This window comes from Pelmatolapia mariae, linkage group LG3_W (genome assembly GCF_036321145.2).
Source record: "Pelmatolapia mariae isolate MD_Pm_ZW linkage group LG3_W, Pm_UMD_F_2, whole genome shotgun sequence".
Classification (NCBI taxonomy): domain Eukaryota; kingdom Metazoa; phylum Chordata; class Actinopteri; order Cichliformes; family Cichlidae; genus Pelmatolapia; species Pelmatolapia mariae.
In genome coordinates this window covers 7,530,203-7,553,193 of record NC_086229.1, presented here as the reverse complement: position 1 = coordinate 7,553,193, position 22,991 = coordinate 7,530,203, and the positions used below count along the sequence as shown (strand labels likewise).

Below are 22,991 nucleotides of genomic sequence, written 5' to 3'. Positions count from 1 at the left end.
TTCTGACCAATCACAGCACTCCATTTCACTCTGCTTTTGTTATGCCCCCCCCCCACCCTCTCCAGCTTTTCCACAGCAGTAGTGATGGGATTTCCGATTCTTTTTAGAGAGCCGGCTCTTTCGGCCCGACTCACTAAAAAGAGTCGGCTCTTTCGGCTCCGAACCGACTCCTCAGGTTGTTTTGTTTCTTTAATTAATTTATTATTACAATAATATAAAATTATGCACAAAAGGAATTACTAATGTAAAAAAAAGTGGTTGTATTTATATATGTTGATATATAAATATATACAGTGGCCCCTAGAGACACGTACAAACTCCAAAAAGCACGTACAAACTCTAAAACGCATTTCTAGCGTTAACTGAACTTCCAAAACAGAGCTACCCAGATCACTTGAATTACACAATTAAAAGCATATGTATATTGTTTGTGTATTTATACACAAGCACTCATATATATTCAAATAATTAAAAAAAAAAACTGCCAAACACCGGTTGTTGGTACTTGCTGGCTTGTGTAGCCTCTAGGTAACAAAAGCTCAACACTGCGCCTAGCATTCTGGAGCACTTCTGTTGTCTTTTGTACATGTTTTGGAGTTTTTACGTGCTTCTGAGGCTACGTCCACACGTACACGGGTATTTTTGAAAACAGAGATTTTCCGTTTTCGTTTTAAAAAATAATCCCGTCCACATGTAAATGCAGAAATTAAGGAAAACGCTGCTAGGAGCATTCCAAAGCAACACGTGCCGATATATTCCTAAACGTGTAGAAAATGTTGGCCAACCAGAAGTCTAGAAGCCTCGGTGGGAAATAGTAAACAAAGATGGGGCGTAGAAGCAGAACCGAGTCGTATGTGTGGAGGGACAGTAACTGTGTGTGTATATGTAAGCATTTGAACACTGCAGAGAGTACAATTAACAGTAACAGTATTGTAGAAATTAGTTTTCTCCATTTTCCTCATCCACACGTAAATGCAAAAACGGAGTTTTAGAAAATATCCACCCTGACAGGCATTTTTTAGAAATCTCCGTTTTCAAAAATACCCGGGCACGTGTGGATGTAGCCTGAGTTTTTATGTGTTTTGGAGTTTTTACGCGATTCTGAGTTTTTACGTGTTTTGGAGTTTGTACGTGCTGCTTTGTCTCTAGGGGCCACCGTAAATATACTTTTATTTAGTCACTCCACATAAAATGTAATAAATAAATCATATAAGACAAAAACCAACTAGTCACTGTTCAACTTTTAACTATTTAAATTTTCAGCTTTTCCTTTTAAACAAATTTAAAATGAAACAACACAAAACAGTACAAACCACAACACAATTAAATATAAATTAAAATATGAAAAAGAAGATGCTTATTCTCTGTCATATGGGCCTGCATGAATAAACTTTCTGAATCCTTTATCATCTGCAACTGAAAATAGTTGTGGATGATCACTATACCTTTTTAATGTTACGTTGTTGTCCCTGGCTCTGTTTCTGTCTCTCCCTCCCGCTCTGTTCCTCTGCTACTGCGACTGTAACTACCGCCCCTCCCCCCTCTGCCCAGCGCAAAGCACAAGGCTCGCGTGCGGAGTGAAGTGAAAAACAAAAGTGCGAGAGAGAGAGAGAGTGAGGGTGAGAGAAAGAAGAAAAAAAAAACCCAGGGCTCGCGATAAGGAGCCGGCTCGCGTCGTTCACTTCAAAGATCCGGCTCTAAGAGCCATTTCGTTCGCGAACGACCCATCACTACACAGCAGTAAACTGCGTGTCAGTAACAGAGAGGATGGAGTTGGTGAACGCAGATTTTCTGTTGAACATAGAAAAACACAGAATAGATTAGTTTGAGTGAATAAACAGCACATGTTTGTCTGCACAGACCATAATAATAATGACAGGCGGCTGTTTGTTCAGAGCTGATTTATTTCTGCTTATTTTCCTGTTTGAAACACAAACATCTGTCAACACTTTGTTTCAGCTCCACATTCATTCAAACATCCTCAGAGTTCTCTGCTGACAGTCAAACATTCATGATGAGAGTGATCATGGTCGAGTGTGAGGTACTAAACGTCTACTGTAACACTTTACCTTCTGTGACGTGTCCAGCGGGGTGGCCTGGGGGTGCACAAAGAAATACTTTTCTTTCTTATACTCATTTAAAATTCTAGCTGTTATTAAATAACTATCTGAATCTTGCGAACAAAGTTTTTATCTGACGTAAAATTTATAGAAATTTGTTTTCATTCAAAGGCTTTAATACCTGGTGGGCTAGTCTCTAGTCAAAATGCCCTTTTTTTTTTTTTTTTTGTCCCAGTCCAGCCCTGCAGGTTAATACTGGCAGTGTCACCATGCCAGCTGACTGTATTTCATCATCAGCCAGTGTTGTTCTTTATACATCAATATTACCAAAGTTTACCATAAGGCAGCATAGAAAGTATTTACTTGCTTTCAGGTTTTATTCAAATGTTAGTCTTTAAATTTGTTTCCCCACTTTTTTCCTGTTTCAAAATAAAACACCAGTTTGTGAGAAGATTGTCTTCTTTTTTTAATAGGCTGATAAAGTTTTGCATTGGCTAATTTGCCAATTGTATGTTAAAAATGTTTGTATTTCAATATTCAAAAATGTTTTTGCCCAAAACATATGTGCCCTATATGTCAGTAAAGATACTATGCAAATATTGCTGTCCTTGAACGCTGAATAAACACTGACAGAGCACTGATTGTATCTTTTCTACTTCATCAGCGCAGTATCTAAAAACTTTGCACCGTAGTGGTCAAAACCTCATTCTAATAATAGTTAAAAGCGCATTCGATTATTAGATTCATAGGGTTATTGAGTTATGGTTAACAGTTGGTAGAATTGTTTTTTTAACATTATCTGCAAATTACATATGCCACCCTTTTCCAAATCTGTGCCCCTACCTGGCCCCCCCAACAAAAATTTTCAAGACACGCCACTGTTTACCTTCATCTGATGTCAGTATGAACATCAGGAGGATTCTAATGCAGGACTTTCACTGCAGTAAATACTCTGAATACTACAGACAGGCTGATCCAACAGCAGCAATAACCTGAAAATACATGAAACTAACATTAAAGCAGCGTTTCATCTTCACTGTGTGTTTGAACACACTCTCCAGACCTGAGAGTTTACCTGTACACTTATGATGCATTCAGGGTCCTGCAGCAGACTGGCTCTACAGTACAACAGGGGTTTTATCCTTCACTCACTGCAAATCTACTGCCACCAAAGTCCATTGAAAAATCTGTAAATTTAAGAATTAAGTCTAATATTACAATACTACAATACCATCATAGAACAGACATTATAAATCTTAGTTACACTCATGAATCATGTTGTGCCCATTTGTAGTTACAGTTTGTTGTGCCATTCAAAAACCATTATGGCTCAATAGAAGCTCTGAAGTCAAACTGTCAACATGTCAGCACACAAGCTCACACATGACTGCTTCATCAACATGGAGCTCTGAGTGTTTATTAAAGGATCATTGTGTGAAAGACGCACAGCTGACTGCAGCCTTTAGCTGTGAGCACACAGTGTCTCACATTTGCATTCACTTTACTGTCAAACACACTCAGTAAATTTAAACAGCTGCTGTGGTTCCAGGACTGAGCCCCCAGTGTTTCCCCTGATCAGGTCTAAGATATCTGCCTGCAATGACTGCAGGGCCCAGCTACAGGATCATGTTCAGTTATAAATAGACTGCATGTATTACAGGGACTGTCAGCACTAAAGGAGAAGAGGACAAACTAAACAGGACACAATCAAACACACACAGTTTGATTCCAGCTGATCAATATTCTATAATCATGTGGATTTGTCTTCAAATACACGTGTGATTTGTCCTGAAATAAGAGCTGAACATGCTTTAGTGTGTAGAAGCTGTTGTTATTACAGACGCAAAAGATCAGACATGAAAGTGGAGATAACACAGAAGACCTGCAGCAAAGGGTCAGAGGTCAGACTGGGCCACGTGATTCAACAATGAGCCAATGATCATCAAGTAGTGACTAAAGCAGAGCCCTGACGTTCTGACATTTATCACACAGTTAGAACAAATGTCTGCTGATGACTTCATCTCATGAAATGACTGATAGATGTCAATTCATTGATCAGCTGAGCTGCTGATCTTCATCGTGCACAGAAACATTCAGCTTGTTTCAATCAGTAAATAACTCCCACTACTCCCAGTTTGAACTGTTCCCACTCAAAATGCTGTCAGAACAATGATCATTGTAGAACTTCACAAACATCACGTGTTGTTTTCCACATGGAAGATCAGCAAACATACAGAAACTTCCTGTTGCCACACACGGCCTCTAAAATCTCTTCCACGCTTTCTGTCTGAAGTCCACTCTCTGTGTCGGATCCACAGGAAACAACAAGATCTTATTAACATGGTTTTCAATGTGTCTCCTTCCAAAAAGTCCAACCAATGAACAAATGTGTATATTTGTGGAGGCCGAACAAAAGCATGACACATTTGTCTGTTTCTATAAACTGGTGTCAAACACAAATATGAAGAGTTTCATTGACAGACTCCAAAATGCCCCCGCAGTGAATCAAAGGGAAATCCTACAGTGTGCAGAGAATCTTAATGGCTCCAACATCAACACATCCACCATGTTGGATCCAGTTCTACCTCACAGAGTTACTAAGACACACCCTCTGCCAGCATTACAACAGCTCCACCTGCTTCACCTGCCTCCTCAGCCTCTGTACACCTGAAGAGAAAAGAAAGGCTCCAAAAGCTCAAATCTACAAAGGATTCATGAAGTTTCATCCAACAAGAACATGTTTGCCTTCCACAGTGTGCTGTTAGACACCACTGTACCTCTGCCATTTCAAAAAGAGCAGCTTGGGAACATTTTGGCTCCAAACACTTTGTGTTTAACTTCCTAATCTTTGTTTTCTTTGTGAACAACATCTGGAGCTTTTTGACTCATAGAAACATCATTTTGTAAACTGCAAAGCCTCGGTGTGAGTATCACCCGATCACTCACCCGTGCGCACGTAGTTCTCTGAACAAAACTCTGACTGTTTTTGTATTCCTTCAATGTGTTTTATAATGTCTTACCACTGACATTTAATTGGTCCTCCGAGCCGGATTGTTGATTGATATTATTATATCATCTAACTATTCACAGACGGAGCCGCCGGATCCTGACGTCGTGACTACCTGCACTGCAAACCACCGCTTCCAGTGAAGCGAGGAAAAGTCCAGAGTCGTAGATTCGCCTACTGGCCAGTGTCGTATACAGGTTCACGACGCCAGGACCCGGTGACGCCGGAAAAAAGAACACAGCGCAACATTGAAGGTGAATATAAAGCAGCCAGAAACACTTTGCGTTGAATAATCGATTTTTAGCCTGACACTGCTCAAAGTAGAAGGGTCCTGTGTGGACCAAAAGGACAGACGTGTCCTATTGTAAAACGTCCTGTGTGGACCGGGCCCTGTGTGGACCCGCACGTAAAGGCTCGCCTGTGTAAGACGGGATAATTCGCCCTGTGTGGGCCCATTCCGCAACAAAAGTAAAGGTTGGTAGCTCGTGGTTTCATTTCACTCCGGGAGTGAAAGGTAATGAGAGTGTCAAATAAAAATAGGATTTTTTCTAAACGCGCTGTATGTTTGTTGAGGATTAAGTGCTTCATTGAATAGGAACTCTAGGCTCCTGCACTACTCCTAGTGTTTTCCTGTGAGTACTGACTGGTGAGGAAGAGAAAAGGTTGCGCATCAACGCGTAAAAATTAAGTCCGCCCTGAATTTAGTTCAGGGTAGAAGGCTGACTTAATAAACCTCCTTTGACTCTAGTGCCAGAACGTCTCACAGTGTGTGTGTTTGCAGTATTAATAAATAAATAAAAATAGTATTAATAAATAAATAAAAATAGTATTGATAAATAAATAAAAAATATAAATATTGCATCGACTAAATAAAATTAGAAATGGGCAACAAATCCACAAAACCTGAATTAACACCCGACGAACAATGGATGGAGAAAAAGCACCCAGGTGCAGGTCAAATAAGTGCAAAAAGATGGAGAAACCCCAAAAAGACTAATTGCACCGCCTGGGACGGGAATAGTAACCCCGCCCCAATACAACGGCTGCACAAGTGCTTGCAGCAAGAAATAGAAAAAACTAGCGGAAAGAAAAAGGATTTACGAATGTTTGAATATGTGAGCTTTTTTGTACCATGGCAGGAGGAAAGTAAAAGGCGTGAGGATAAGAGAAAAGAGAAGCAAAACAAACAGAGCGAAAAACCAACTACTGAGACAGTAAACCCCCCTCCTTATCAGCCACCTCCCCCTGCCTCAGCCCCCCCAGATAGTGAGCAACCACCAAATCCTTATCCCCCAGTCTCAAAGAATCCCTTTGTGAAATCACAAAACCCTTATGCTGCAGCTAGACAACAGCTTAATTCAAAGACACATGAAAACTCACCCACTCCAGGGTTTCCACCACCGCTGTTCCCACCCACGCTGGGCCAATTTCCGTTAATCCAGGTACCAAATCCTAATTTCGGCCGAGCAACTGGTCCTGCGGTCGACGGTGTGATCCCCAGAGACCAAAATGCGTTCACATACACATATCAACCGTGGACAGCTGAGGATCGGAAAAATGTGCTAAAGGATGTTCCCCCTTTAAATGAGGGACACCAACAGTGGAGGGACGCAGTAGACATAATACGCTCTAATTGGCTGTTAAACGGCAGAGAAATGCTACAAGTGCTCCAGGACTTATTGGGCCTGAAGCTGGCCCGGGTCCGAGGAGATTACACGGGTATCGGGGTGGACGGGGAGGTTTTAAGAGGTGATGATTTAATCCAGGCATTAATCCCAGTCTATCAGAGGATAGAAACCATTCTGGCACCTAGGCCAGATTATGGAAAAATAGGAGAAACAAAGCAAAATGAAAACGAGTCTGCCTCTGACTTCCTGGATAGACTACGGCCAGTTTTCAGACAAAACTCAGGTATAGCATATGAGGAGGGCGTGAACACCCCTTTCGAACAACAATTAAAAAACGCGTTTCTAAAGGGCCTCCTCCCAAAAGTCCGCGCCCACATAGATAAACACTGGGTCACTCAAAATACTGGAAGCTTAGCTGATGCCCTACAGTATGCAGAGCACGCTGTTTCCCTTAAGATAGGCTTGACCAGTTACTTACTAGCAGTTGAACGTATATGTTTTATGCTTAGTAAGGAGTTGTATGTTATCTCTTCCTACATGTGTCTGTGACGCAAACATGCTTGAGTATAAATAAAGCTGACTGCAAAGCCTCGGTGTGAGTATCACCCGATCACTCACCCGTGCGCACGTAGTTCTCTGAACAAAACTCTGACTGTTTTTGTATTCCTTCAATGTGTTTTATAATGTCTTACCACTGACAGCCCCTGTATTAAAAGTAGATCCAGTTTAAAGTCAGCTTGAGTTTGATGTCTTTATGTCAAAGCTGCTCATGATGTTGAGCTGCTGATGGAATAAAAACAGGTAAAAATCTGCCTCAATATAAAAGCATGTAGTCCAGACTTAAATGGAGCCTATTGTTAGCTGAGGTCCACACACAGTGTTTGACAGTGTAAACTGTGTGAAAGGGCTGCTGGTGGAGCTCACTAGGATGAGCAGGTGACCATGTGCCACGAGGTGGAGAGCAGCTGGCCTGGCTTTGATTCTGACCACGCCCCCTTTCTCTCTCCCTCTGCTTTGCTGTCACTTATCTTCACTGCTCTGTCCAATAAAGCTGAAAAAGGCCCCAAATCAAAGAAATCTGCTGCAGCCTCTGAAATGTCTTCTGTTTCCTTCCCGACGGCTTTTTCACCGTCAGCCCATCAGACAGTCCAGCAGCATTTATGATGATGTCATGATGTTGAAGAGACTGCTATGGTGGCCTCCCATGACCCCCAGCCTCATCTACACTGAGATGCAGACATTTGAAAACAACTGAATAATAGTCCAACACAACAGTCTGTGTACAGACACACACTGAGCTTTCATAGAGTCAAAGGAGTCAATCAAACACAGCTAGTTGAGTCATTTCTTGTGTGAGTCTAAAGTGAATCTAGTATTTGAAAGTCCACTTCCTGGATTTGTTGTTGAAGACTTCTTCAGCTTCTTCTCAAGGACATCAGCTGCTTGTTTGGCAGCAGAGGCAGTTAAGAAGCTTCCTGAAAAACACTGAACAGTGAGTTCACTGTGGCATATGACAAATTCAGCTTTCTATGTGCAAATGTGTCTGTGTCAACCTTTCAAATGCTGTTGAATCCAAAACATCAGCGGCTCCTTGGCTGCTCACTTCATGCACTTCTGTCTTTGTGACAGTCCAATGACATCACAGCTGTTTCCACCCCCAGTGTCTCAGGACTGGACACCTTTAAACATGTGGAGGATCAAACAGCCGTCCAGCTAAACATACATGAAACTATCAAAGCTGACAATCATTCCAATAACATCTAATGGTACATATATATAGACACAGGACTACAAGGAAATGGCTCTCAGCATCTGGCTGTGGGAACAAATGATCCCTGTTTGTGTTCAAATTGTGTGCATGTTTTAGACGTGTGTCACATGTAGAAACACAAAAATGACACAAAGATGTGTTTGACACAACTGTGCAGCTGTAAGTTGTTTCTAATGATTCATTGAAGCTCTTCTAACATTCTGGAGACAATCAGTCCATGAATCTGTTCAACACCACAACAATTTGACTTCAATGTGAACGTTTGCCATTAAATAACCTTCTTCATCCAGCTGACAAGCATCCTTCATTCTATGATATGAACAGTTCCTCCTGTTGATGACAAACCTCTGACATGATCTGCTTGAGGAGCTTTTTCATGTGAAGCTCTCTGAGCTCAGGGCTAAGTTGCTGTGTTTCATCTTTAAGAGCTGCTGCCTCCTCGCCGTTCTTCTTCTCCTAATGACACCATTTCTGCTTCAGATCTTTCACTGGGCCTAAAACAGATGAAGAGTAGATCTACTGCTGTTCACTGTTTGTGTCAATATGGAGAAATATGAAAGACAAACACAGCACATACAGAGAAATGTAGACAGAATGTGCAGCCAGTGCAGTAAATGGTCTAAATATCAGCTCTTTAGAAAATGATCCTGATGAACATGAAACTAACATCCAATGAGAAACACAGCTTCCTTGTTTCATGTCCAATAACAATAAATGAAGAGCTAATAAAGAGCTATTCTATTGTAAAATGCTGAGATGATTATTAGACAGAAGCCAGCGGCTCACCAAAAGCCTGCATTGCAAATCTATATGAAAGTAATCTATGCTCATATATGGCAAAATCCTTTAAGTGTCACTGTGTTTTTCATCTGTGCTCTTGTTGGTTGGACAAGTTTGTAAATGACAAAGAGCTCAGTGGACTTTGCATCCATCAAATCCTGTTAGATGTTTGTTTTTCCTTCACAGCTTTGTGATGAAGGCTAAAGAACAGAGATATGAACTATTGCCAATATGAATCCTGATGCATGACGTGGGCACAGACCCACCAAAGCAACACTCAGCTCACCTCATTCCAGGCGCTTGTCTGCTGGAGACCATGAGCCTTGTTAGTCACACATTAGCACCGTGGTAGGAAACAGCCTCCATCATTTCATTAGATCTGAATTTGGACTGTTTCCCTCTGGATGAGAACCAAGTCTGTCAAATCTATTGATCCAACACAAACTATCAAACACATTGGCTCACAGTCAGATTGGCTTTGTATGGATGGTGTAACAGGGGCTGGGAAAGGATGCTGAAAGCTGAATATAATACAGAACAATAACAGGACATATAATCATGTAGAAACATGATCTTCAACAGGCACACTTCTATTATTCATGATCACAAAGAACTTGTGCAGCCCTGATATCAGCCCTAATATATGAGTGTGTTTGCCCAAAGATTGAAACAGCATCAACATGACAGCTGTAAGAAATCTTCTCTCAGCCTTGTTTGGCAGAAGATCCCTGCAACAAAGATTGTAGCTGAAAGATGACGTGTGTAAAGTTTGTCTTTGTTGAGGCTGTTTTTAGACCTTTGATAGTTTCAATCCAGTTCTGAAAGACAGAAATAAAAACAACATCATTAAGATCAGATCATGGAGCTGTTTCCTGCCTTGTTTCTAGCTTCACATTACAAGACTTTACTACAATAAAGATGCTAACATGTATCTGTAGCAACAACATCATTGAATCTAGAACAACTGGAGCCAAACCAGTGGCTCTGCTGGGATCACTGGTGAGCCAACACTTCCTTGTTGATGCAGATTTCAGGGCTTCCTGTTGCTCCTCCGTTATAACTGTTCTCTCTTCTCAACACATGATGACACAAAGGAATCAGCAGTGACGAAGATGATGCTGAAGCACACATTTCACACATATAACAGAGCAGTCCAGTTACACACACCTCTGCTTGACATTAGGCCTCAAACAAAGACACAAAACACTAACTTGACTCTAAATAGAAGAAACTGGCAGCTTTTTCTGTTCTGTGCTTATATTTGACACACATGCTTCTCTTTGTGCAAACACACATCGCACTATAAGGTAACCTAGCACACAATGATTGGACAGCACAGTGATGATGCTGGGAGATCCTATACGAAGCAACACAGAAACACTGAGAACCTTAAACATTGATTATATTGAGATAAGCAGCCGACCCAGTCTAGATAAAGGCGAGCAGCTGGGACCGCTGCTGCACCAAAAACAGGTTTCAGTGTTTCCATGTGTGTGTGTGTGATGTCTTTACTTATACTGGTCAATAGACTTTAGTCAACACATGATTGAAAGGTGTTACACATGAAATAAAAACAGTGTTTCATCTTTATTCCTGTGAAGCAGCTGCATTATAACCAATCTGCTCCTTTGTGGCCTTTAAAACAGCTTAAATAACTGTTGTTATATTTGTTTCTGCTCCTCTTGGACAGACGACTCTTGAAAAGACATTTTTGAATTTCAATGTGACTTTAACTGGATAAATATGGGATATAAACGTCTGCAACAAACTGATTCCAGCTTCTATCTCATGATAGGAATGTTTTTGTGGCTCAAAATGACCTGATATCTTTCATGATGGAGACATTTGACACATGTTTCACATATTATAGACCAACAAGTTATTCATAGCAGTTTAAATACGGGGAGTCACTTTTGGGCCCAGCAGATAAAACAGAGCCAATATTTCCTTCTTTATTTAAGTGACGTGTGTCACAGATGTGACCTAGTAAAGTGTAGCTGAACATTAGTAACGTTATTAACACTCTCAGCTCGTCCTTGTTCCAGACCTGAAGATCCTCTTCTTTCATTCAGCAGCAGCTTCAGGTCTCTGATGGTCCAGGCTTGTTGTTGGGAAACAGCCCTGCTGGGATGATGGTGTCCTCACAGAAACAGTCAGTGATGCTGTTGATCTCCATCACAGAGCACGTCCCAGTCTGCAGTCTCAGTCCTGCAGGGCCTCGCTGGCTTCCTGACTCCACCCAGTCAACAACAGGAAGTGTTTGCAGGAACAAAGTGAGGCTGTGGTCAAACAGGAGTTTTTATCTCCTGGCTCTGACTCTCACTGCGGCCCCGCTGCTGTGTCAACATGTGTTTGTGCTAAACAATGATGGAAAGTGTTATAAATGACTTGTTGGCCTCTGATCTGTCACAAACAGCTGAAACGTGTCTCTCATGAGTCACATGAAGGTTTCTGACAGAAAGGACAAAAAGTAGCTGCAGTCAGTTTGTGTCATTTTTATATTTATTCATCTGGGAGAAAAATCTGAGGGACATTAAAATGTGTTTTTCAACAGAGACAAGAACATAAATATAACGTCACAGGTAAATGAACATATTTCAAGTAAACAGCTGGACTGATCAGGTCCAAACACAGAGTGATCAACAAACAGCTGTCATATCTTTATATATAAGCTCTTTATAAATCCTGTTCACTGCAGTCTGTTTCCTAATAATGTCAAACTGTTAGAAACACAGAAACATGGTCTTTGTTGACATAAAGCTGTCTGGGATCCTTTGTTGTTCTTTTGATGCAGAGTTACATTATAAATATAAAGAGTTATTTCAGAGTCTCATCAGTTTTCCTGCATGTCTTTATTGAACACATCAGCAGGGCTGAAGCTCTCATGTTAAACACACACTGATCTATGGACACGTTCATGTGTTTCTAACAGAACCAGGCTGTTATCAGCTGCACTAACATGATGTCACACACACTGAATGTAACAGTGACATCATCACACAATCAGCTGTGATTGTTTCACTGTCATCAAACTAGTCAACAGGAAGTAGAATCAATAGAAACAATCATTTACTGACAGCATGTCTGATGGAAATAAGTGCAGATTATGTATGAAGTATAACTGCACACAGTAACTGTGTTACAATAAGGACTTAACAGCGCCCTCTGCTGGAGTGTTTCAGTACTGCGTTAACTAGAATACACCACCTCCTCCTCCTCCTCACACCACCTGCTACAGCTCTACTCTTCTATGACTACAGTCATCCACAGCACTGATGTGAGGTCACATGGTTCATATGTAAGGAGCACAGAGACGTGCTAGCAGCTGACCTCAGGTCAGTTTAATGACTGTGAGCAGCAGCTGTGTTCTTGTCACTGTGACAGGGAGACACTCTCAGACACAGCGCTCATGTCAGCTTGTTCTCATGCAGGAGGATCAGGAGCTCCATGTTTGTCTTCATGTTTGAATCATGATGTGTTTGTGCCATCAGAGTCTGTCATGAGTACTCAGGGTTTCACAGCAGCTCTTCTGGATGCTGACGAGGACTCCAACCTCATGTTTCACCTCTCTGAGCTTCTGATGTCTGTCAACACTCGTGTTTCTTCTCTGGGCTCATCTGGACAAAAACACCTTTCTGTGTTTGGCTCCAGCCTCATTGTGACTGACAGGAAGTGTGTTATTGGAAAAAAAAAAACTGGAAGTCCCAGTTTAACCAGCAGCCTTCACACCACACATCACACAGACATGGAAACTTCAAACCCTCAGACTGAAGTCACTGGCAGTCTCTGGCACCAGCGACTGCGCTAACAAACATACAGCAAACAGTGAAGGTTTGTAGAGAAAGCTGGTTGGGTAATACCAAGTATGCAGCGAAGGAGGCGGGGTTCCATTACTAGATGATTAAACATGAAACTATTTTGTTGGTAATAATTGAAATGATTAAAGAAAATCAAGATAATTCATAATTTTATAAACTGGAATGATGAAATTATATTGGCTGGATCTGATTATTGGGGGGTCATGACCCCCGTAACCCCCCTGGAAGTTACGCGCCTGGTCCTGAGGTCAAATCCACCATCTTTGTTTCAGTGCTTCATGTTCTCCCGTGTTTGTGTGCGTCCTCTCCGGTACTCCGGCTTCCTCCCACAGTCCAAACACATGCAGTTAGTGGGGTCAGGTTAACTGTGAGTGGTTGTGTCTCTGTGTTATTCCACCTTAATAAATGACTTCCTGTTAGCATTAAGTGCTTCTGTAGGACTGATGTCATTTTCATGGTTGGATCATTTAAATGAAGCTGGACTCAGATGCAGTAAATAAGTTGATTGATCATTAATGAATAAAGCTGGTCAAATCCATCACGTGGACACATGTGATTGTGTAGTATTGATCCCAATGCTGGTATTAGTCCTGGATCAATAACACTGGATGGATGCGTTCAGCATGGAGCCCCTGAGCTGTGTTACAGACAAACATGAAACTGACAGGTCTGTGTCATTCACAGTCTGTAACACTTCTAAACAACAGAGGCTGACCCAAGTGCCTCAGAGCCAGGCACGCTCACATCACAGCTCTCTAAAGAAGTTTCAAAATAAGAGCTGAAAGCTGTGTTTGCTTGTGTTAGCTTATTATTGTGGAGACTAACATTCAGTGATCATGTGTTCAGACTCATAATGATTACTCTCATAAATCCTGATCTTTGTATTTACTGTGTGTTGGATCAATAACTGAGATTCATCGTATCACACAGCTGTGCTGCTGCTGCTGGTGATGTCAGCACATCTGGAACAATACGAGGTATCTGCTACCAGACTGAGCAGGACGTGAGACCTGTGGACTGTTTAAAGCTGTCCCTCCACAGCTCACTCAGACCTGATCCACACCTCAGTGAGATTCTCTGACTTCCTCAGTAGAGACAGAAACCATTCAGATCTGGGACGATCAGCTGACTGATGATGTCACACAGACTGTGTTTTTCAGGAACAGTGATTCTGATGTGAGCCTGCTAGCTGACAGCAGACCTGATGAAAGCACATGTTGACATCTGTGAGGACAGACTGGACTCTTTGACTGCACCTTGGTTCTCCTCAGAGGTCTGTACAGGAGCATGTCCACCCCCACTGAAGATCTCAGTCACTGTGAAACATAGAAACCTGCTTGTGTGGCCTCTGCCTCACATGTAGATGCAGCTACAGGTTTCTCTGTCAGTCAGACTGAAACAGTGTCCTGATGCTGCATCATTCAGCTCTGTGCCCCAGTCAGCATCACTGTGTCTCCCAGTGTCAGTGTTTCTTTTCCTGTAACACTCAGCACAGGCTCAGCTGGTATCCAGTGTTGGACTTTCAGCTGCTGTGATAGATCCTCTAACATAGATCAGCTCTGCTACATGTTGTTAGATCAGTGCAGCTGCCTGTCATGTCCTGATGTTTCTCTGGGTCAGCAGCTTCTCCATCAGAGGTTCACATGGAGCTGATCCAGTATCTCCAGTAACTGTGTTCTGTGCCTCACTGGTTCATCCTTCTGTCTGTGTGACGTCAGTCAGATGTTAAACTCTGTAATCTTCACTGTGTCACAGAGTTCAGTGAGTCCCGTTATTCACAGGATCAATCAGATCATCAGAGATGATCAGCAATCAGTGGTGCCAACAGCGCCTCCTGTGGTGAGAGGATGCAATAATGCAATGGAGCATTTTTCCACTGAACACTTCCAGTCATGGAAACTGTCTGTTGGATCTGTGTGACGTTGCTTTCTTGTGTTGCTTTCTTGGTTAGAGTTCCTCACAAATGTCCAGATTATTCTTCTAATGAGGCGTCGACTGTGATGCCTCAAAGGCATTTATGCCATTTATCTTTAATGTTTGCTTTAAAATAATTAATTTGTTTGTATTTAAGTTAAAAGGAACAGTAAAAAGAGTTAAAAATGTCAAGAAGATTTAATTTTGAAGGTGAACTTGCTAATGACCTCACTTCCTGGTGGGTTACAGTTCATTTCCTGTTTACCTCCTCTTCCTGGTTGCTCTAAGAGGGAGAGTGACATGTGGTCATGCTCTGAGGCTTATCCACAGCCATCCACTTGGGAACATTGTTCAGGCAACGCCGTAAGTGTATATAATTCATGATAAAGGTGTTAAAAAGGCATAAATAGTGGTATTTGTTAAAAACTATATTTTATTTGTAATTCATGAAGGTTGATTTGTACATGTTAAAGGCAGTTTTGATGATGACTGTTGCTCAAGCTAATACAAAGATGTAAGGTCACATTTTGAGTTATTTCGTGATGCAATATTTATGTAAACACGATCATTTTTTCTATTCTGTATTTCTTTTCAACCACAGTTTTCACCGCTTGTCAAATGAAGATTCTGAGTAAAAAGTCAACTCTACTCGGACTCCTGTATTCATTGAGAGAGGTTTAGCTTGGTGTTTAATCAGAGTTGCTACACTCTGCAACAGAACACTACAGTGAAAAGGCGGCACTCGATGGTCCTACGTGTTCGTGATGGCAGCAAGCAACAAGTCATCGGTATCAAGTACCAGGAGCAACGTGACATCAGCATCATCTGTAAGTGCGGCTCGCGCCAGAGCTAAAGCAGAAGCTGCTAAGGTACGAGCATCATATGCTAGCCAGGAGGCTAAATTAAAACTGGAAAAGGCTGCTAGAGAAGCAGAAAGGAAAACTAGAGAAGCTCAAAATCAATTGGAAGCCGCTAGAATTGATACAGAGCTGGAAGTGCTAACATTAAATCGTGAAGCAGACGCAGCCATCGCTGAAGCACAGGTGTTAGAAGATGTAGCAGAAATGCATGGAAATGTAGAAAATGTGAAATCTGAGTCAGAAGACAGGCTTAGATTGCAACGTATTAGTGAATATGTTTGCTCTCAAAATGATCAGAATCAGTCTACCTTTGCACCAGTATCTGTCCCACCTGTTAAATCTGTAGACCGCGCAAAATCAGAAGATAGTTTCAGAACATGGCATCCACCTGCAAGCTTAGCGGAATTCCAACATAGCAATAGCAAGCCCAAGCCTGAAGCGGATGATTGGACACATCCACCCACAACAAACCTGTCTAAACTGACCAGAGCTGAATCGAAGACTGACATCGAAAGGACAAACCCTCGCACGTATATAGGTGCTCAGTCACAAACACCCCGGCATATGCTTCCAGTGAGCGTGTCACAACCACCAGACCCTCTGGCACAGTATTTGGCGTGACGTGATCTCGTTACGTCAGGACTGTACCAATTTGATGATAAGCCAGAGAATTTCCGTGCGTGGCGGTCCTCATTCACGAACACCGTTGCTGAAGTTCAACTTACAGAAACACAAGAATTAGACCTCATGACCAAATGGTTAGGAAAAGAGTCTGGACAGCAAATAAGATCCATACGCTCAGTGCACGTGAACGATGCCGGTTTGGCTCTGCGCAAGGCATGGGTGAGGCTGAATGACTGCTATGGTGCCCCTGAGATGATTGAGCAGTCGCTGTTTCAGAGACTGGACAGTTTTCCAAAAATTGTGGCCAAAGATCACATCAGATTACGTGAACTTGGGGATTTGCTCATGGAGATACAAGGCGCCAAGGAGGATGGGTACCTCACTGGGCTGTCGTATCTAGACACCTCCAGAGGTATTGGACCCATAGTAGACAAGCTCCCATATGGGCTCCAGGAGAAGTGGGTATCATCTGGGTCGTGGTACAAAGAGGAGAACAATGGTCGCTTCCCTCCCTTTAGTTACTTTTGTAACTTTGTGTGTCATGAGGCAAGGAAGCGAAATGACCCCAGCTTTATTCGTCAGAGCAACAGCGCAAACCCCACAAAACCAGAAAGATTACCTATGAAGAGCTTTAACACCAACAGGTCTATCGCAGTTCACAAAACAGATGTCTCTACAATCAACGACGACCCTAACAAGAACTGTCCATTGCACAATAAACCTCACCCACTTAAAAAATGCAGGACATTCAGAAACAAGTCCATCGATGACAGGAAGGCCTTTCTAAAACAGAAAGGAATATGCTTCAAGTGTTGTTCTTCAACTTCACATGTTGCCAAAGACTGCAAATCTTCCGTGAAATGCTTAGAGTGTGAAAGCATCTATCATGATGCAGCCATGCACCCTGGCCCACAACCTCAACTCACCAAGGCTCCTCCACCACCACAAGAGAACGGCGGGGAGGGAGAAGATGATTCGAACGTAACTGATGTTAGAACCAGCTGCACAGAGGTTTGTGGCCCCGGCCAGTGGGGTCGTTCTTGCTCTAAGATCTGCCTTGCAAAGGTCTACCCCAAACATTCGAAACAGAAAGCCATTAAAGCTTATGTAATTCTGGACGACCAGAGCAATCGCTCTTTAGCCAGGCCAGAGTTCTTTGAGCTGTTTGGTGTGGAGAACAAACCACTCTTATACCATCTAAGAACATGCTCCGGCGTCATCGAAACGTACGGCAGAAAGGCAGAAGGATTCCAGATAGAGTCGTTGGACGGCAACGTTCTCATACCTCTTCCACCACTCCTTGAGTGCCCTGAAATCCCCAACAATCGAGCTGAAATCCCAACACCAGGTGCAGTTTTGCATCAGCCTCATCTCCACCATATAGCCAAACACATCCCTGATCTGGACCCAGAAGCATAGATACTCTTGCTGCTTGGGAGAGACGTGCTTAGAGCACACAAAGTCAGGCAGCAAGTTAACGGGCCACACAACGCTCCCTTTGCACAACGTCTCGATCTAGGCTGGGTAGTGATAGGGGAGGTGTGCCTAGGTAATGTGCATAAGCCAACGATTGACACATTCAAGACCCACGTGCTAGACAGTGGTCGCCATTCCATATTTCAGCCCTGCGCAAGTTTCATGCAGGTCAAAGTAACACAGCCAAGCTTCAGCAAGTCTAACAAAATGCCAGAGAGGATGCTAGGACACACAGTGTTTAACCAATCTCAACATGATAACAAACCTGCCCCATCAATAGAAGACATCCTCTTCCTAGAGATCATGGATACTAATGTCCACAGAGATGACGCTGGTAGTTGGGTTGCTCCATTGCTGTTCAAGGAGCGACGGCGACGTTTGCCAAATAATAAAGAGCATGCAGTTAAGAGGTTTGAATCCTTGCAACGCCAATTCAGGAAGAAACCCGAGATGCAGAAACAATACGTGTCATTCATGGAGAAGATCATTGCCAATGGTCACGCAGAGGTGGCACCACCCTTGAGGGAAGATGAAGAGTGCTGGTTTCTTCCATCATTCGGGGTATACCACCCACAAAAGCCCAACCAAATCAGGGTGGTTTTTGATTCCAGCGCTCAGTACTGCGGGGTCTCCCTCAATGACGTGCTTCTGACTGGTCCCGACCTCAACAATTCTCTCTTGGGTGTCCTTCTACGCTTTCGAAGGGAGAGAGTAGCTATCCTCGCCGACATCCAACAAATGTTTCACTGCTTTTTGGTCCATGAAAGGCACCACAACTTCCTCCGGTTTTTGTGGTATGAGGACAACGACCTCACCAAGGCAGTTATCGACTACCGCATGAGGGTTCACGTCTTTGGCAACTCACCATCTCCGGCTGTGGCCATCTATGGTCTGCGAAGAGCCATTGCTGAAGGTGCCCAGAAGTACGGTGCCAACACAGTGAAATTTGTGGAAAGGCACTTTTACGTGGATGATGGCTTGGTGTCTCTCCCATCTGAAGCAGAAGCAATCGACCTTCTCCAACGGACTCAGGCTTCACTTGCTGAATCAAACCTCCGCTTGCACAAGTTTGTGTCGAACAGTCCAGCAGTCACTGGAGCTTTCCCACCAGAAGATTGTGTCCCACTCATCAAGGATCTGGATTTGAGTGGGGAGACAGCACCCATGCAGCGCTGCCTGGGTTTGCTGTGGAAGATCAGAAAAGACACATTTACATTCTCTGCATCAACTATTATCAAACCCTTCACCCAACGTGGAGTCCTCTCTACCGTCAATAGTGTTTTTGATCCAATGGGTATGCTGGCACCTGTCACAATCCAGCGACGAGCTCTTCTTAGGGAACTTAGTTCGGAACCGACTGACTGGGATGCACCTCTCCCAGAAGACAAGCTGAAGAAATGGGAAACCTGGAGAGATTCTCTTCAAGTCCTAAAGGAACTTCATGTGCCATGTGCATTCACATCAACCTCGCTCACCAAAGCTGCATGCACAGAGTTGTTTGTATTCTCAGATGCCTCAACTATGGCCATTGGGGCTATCGCTTACTTGAGAGCCATTCAGGAGGATGGAAAAGTGGAAGTAGGATTTGTTATGGGCAAAGCCAAATTAGCACCCCAGTCTGAACCAACAATCCCGAGGCTCGAACTCTGCGCTGCTGTCCTTGCAGTAGAAATGGCAGATCTCATCCGGGAGGAGCTGGATCTGAAATTGGATGCTGTCAGGTTCTACATGGACATTAAGGTGGTACTCGGGTACATTTGTAATACGACAAAACGCTTCTACACATATGTCCATAACAGAGTCCAACGTATCCGACAATCTACCAGACCAGAACAATGGCATTATGTGTGCACGGAAGAAAACCCTGCAGACCATGCATCCAGATCTTTGCCTGCATCCCATCTGGCACAGAGTTCTTGGTTCACCGGACCTTCATTCCTGCATCAGTTATCTGCAGAAACAACAGAAACCGGTGAGACGTTTGAGCTCATCGACCCAGGAAATGACTCAGAGATTCGACCACAGGTACGCACCTATACTACTCATCTGAAGGAACCTGTACTTACCCCTGATCGCTTTCGCCGTTTCTCCACCTTTACCTCTCTACTGCGAGCAGTAGCATTCCTTATCCATGTGGCAAGATCTCACAAACATTCAAACCAAAACAGCAGGTGTACAGGATGGCACATGTGTTGCTTGCCTCGTACTGTGGATGAAATAGCTCAAGCGAAACATGTCATTCTGCAAGCAGCACAAAGGCCAGCCTTTGCCAAGGAACTGTCAGCCCTCCAAGCAAACAAAGTGGTGCCCACAAACAGTCCGTTGCATAAACTCAGTCCAACTTTAGAGAGTAGTCTCCTCTGTGTTGGAGGCAGACTGAAACATTCTCAACTAACATGTGAACAAAAGAACCCAGTAATCCTACCCAAGGACAGCTACGTTTCCTTACTGCTCGTACGACATCACCATGAGCAGGTGAGACATCAGGGTCGACATCTCACAGAAGGTGCAGTAAGGGCAGCTGGACTGTGGATTTTGGGTGGTAAGCGACTAATCAATTCAGTCCTACACAAATGCGTAATCTGCCGGAAGCTGCGTGGGAGACCGGAAGAACAACGTATGGCTGACTTACCACCGAAACGTCTCAAGGTTTGCCTTCCCTTCACATACGTTGGACTTGATGTCTTTGGACCCTGGTGTGTTGTAACCAGACGCACCAGAGGAGGACATGCAGAGAGCAATCGGTGGGCCATGATGTTTAGTTGTTTGAGTTCAAGGGCCTTCCACATTGAGCTGATTGAGTCTATGGACACATCTAGCTGTATAAACGCTCTCAGGCGGTTCTTCGCTCTCAGAGGCCCTGCAAAGGAACTTCAGTCCGATTGTGGGACCAACTCCATTGTAGCTAGCAAGGAGTTGGAGATGGATAATACTGTACAGGGGTACCTCAGCAAGCAAGGATGTAGCTGGAACTTCAGACCTCCACATGCTTCCCACATGGGAGGCTCATGGGAACGGATGATTGGTGTTGCCAGGAGAATCCTTGATTCAATGCTCTTGAAGCAAAGGAGTCGCCAAACCCATGAAGTGCTGTCAACACTAATGGCAGAAATTACAGCTATCTTCAATGCACGTCCACTCCTACCTGTGTCTACAGACCCACACCAACCTTTCATTCTTTCACCGGCCATGCTCCTCACACAGAAATCAGGACTTCCACCTCCTCCAGGAGATTTCACAGATAAGGACCTCTTCACAAAACAATGGAGGCAGGTTCAAGCGCTCGCGAACCAGTTTTGGGCCCGTTGGAGCAAAGAATACTTACCATCCTTACAACAAAGACAAAAATGGACAGTGACACGCAGAAACCTTCAAGTTGGGGATCTGGTCCTCCTCAGGGACAAGCAGACCATCCGCAACTACTGGCCAATGGCCATAGTCACAGCAACCTTTCCTGGGAAGGATGGACATGTGAGAAAGGTTGAGGTAAAAACCACTGACCAAGGTGACACAAGAACCTTCCTAAGGCCAGTGGCAGAAGTAGTTCTTCTTCTGCCTAAGGACTGATTTAAGGACTGTTGTTTGGACTCATTCAGGTTCATAGTGGCCTCACATAGGCCAGGCGGGGAGTGTGATGCCTCAAAGGCATTTATGCCATTTATCTTTAATGTTTGCTTTAAAATAATTAATTTGTATGTATTTAAGTTAAAAGGAACAGTAAAAAGAGTTACAAATGTCAAGAAGATTTAATTTTGAAGGTGAACTTGCTAATGACCTCACTTCCTGGTGGGTTACAGTTCATTTCCTGTTTACCTCCTCTTCCTGGTTGCTCTAAGAGGGAGAGTGACATGCGGTCATGCTCTGAGGCTTATCCACAGCCATCCACTTGGGAACATTGTTCAGGCAACGCCGTAAGTGTATATATTTCATGATAAAGGTGTTAAAAAGGCATAAATAGTGGTATTTGTTAAAAACTATATTTTATTTGTAATTCATGAAGGTTACATGTTAAAGGCAGTTTTGATGATCATTACTGTTTGTCAGAAGATAATTATGTTTTGATCAGTTACATGAAATGTATTCTTTATATTTATCAGTGAAGCATATTTCTACATGACCTTTTGTCTAGTAACCTGTGTGCTGAAATTCTGCAGATACTAACCGCATCCTGTTGTTCTGAACATTTAGATGTAGAAGAAAACCAAGCTCAGCGCTTTTACGAGAACATACAGATGTAGAAAAGGGGAAGTCCCGCTACTGAAGTGATGTTATCTATGTAACACACACACACACACACACACACAGAAAATCTTGTATAAATAAAGGTCACAGACAGTCGCAGTTCGCAGTTCGCAGTTCGTGCGTTCCATGACTGCCCCTCGCGAGTGAAAAACTTCTGCAGTGTTTGTGTGTTTTCTGACTCAGACGTCTCAACTGAAGAACGGCAGGGTGATTTAAAGAAATCCTCTGTCACTGTTGCTCAAGCTAATACAAAGATGTAAGGTCACATTTTTAGTTATTTCGTGATGCAATATTTATGTAAACACGATCATTTTTTCTATTCTGTATTTCTTTTCAACCACAGTTTTCACCGCTTGTCAAATGAAGATTCTGAGTAAAACAGTCAACTCTACTCGGACTCCTGTATTCATTGACAGAGGTTTAGCTTGGTGTTTAATCAGAGTTGCTACACTCTGCAACAGAACACTACATCGACCATGTTTTCAGTTCTTTGGAAGAAAACATCGCCCTTTGCCATCCTTACTTTTCTTTGACTTCTTCAAATGCAGCTGAACTCCAGCTGGTATTTTATTGGACTCTGCAGCTGTTTCTGGTCATCAGTTCATTCCTGCAAACCTCTGAACCTGAACAACAATGATGCTGCATTGCTGGCTGATCCCAAAAGCTTGATTCTGTTCATCTGGACGTTTTCACGTTTGTTCACTGATCAGGTGACTTCTTCAGTCTCAGCTGACTGCAGCTTTACAACCTTACAAACAGCACATTTGCACAATGACTGAAACCAGCAGCACCTGATATATATGATACTAAT

The 22,991-nt window shown here is 43.1% G+C and overlaps 1 protein-coding gene across 1 annotated transcript in view; it reads left to right on the top strand.

Annotated features, from left to right (window-relative positions):
- LOC134620315 (NACHT, LRR and PYD domains-containing protein 12-like) overlaps positions 1-22,991 on the top strand; it is a 290,226-nt gene that overhangs the window by 82,677 nt on the left and 184,558 nt on the right. The window lies entirely within an intron of this gene.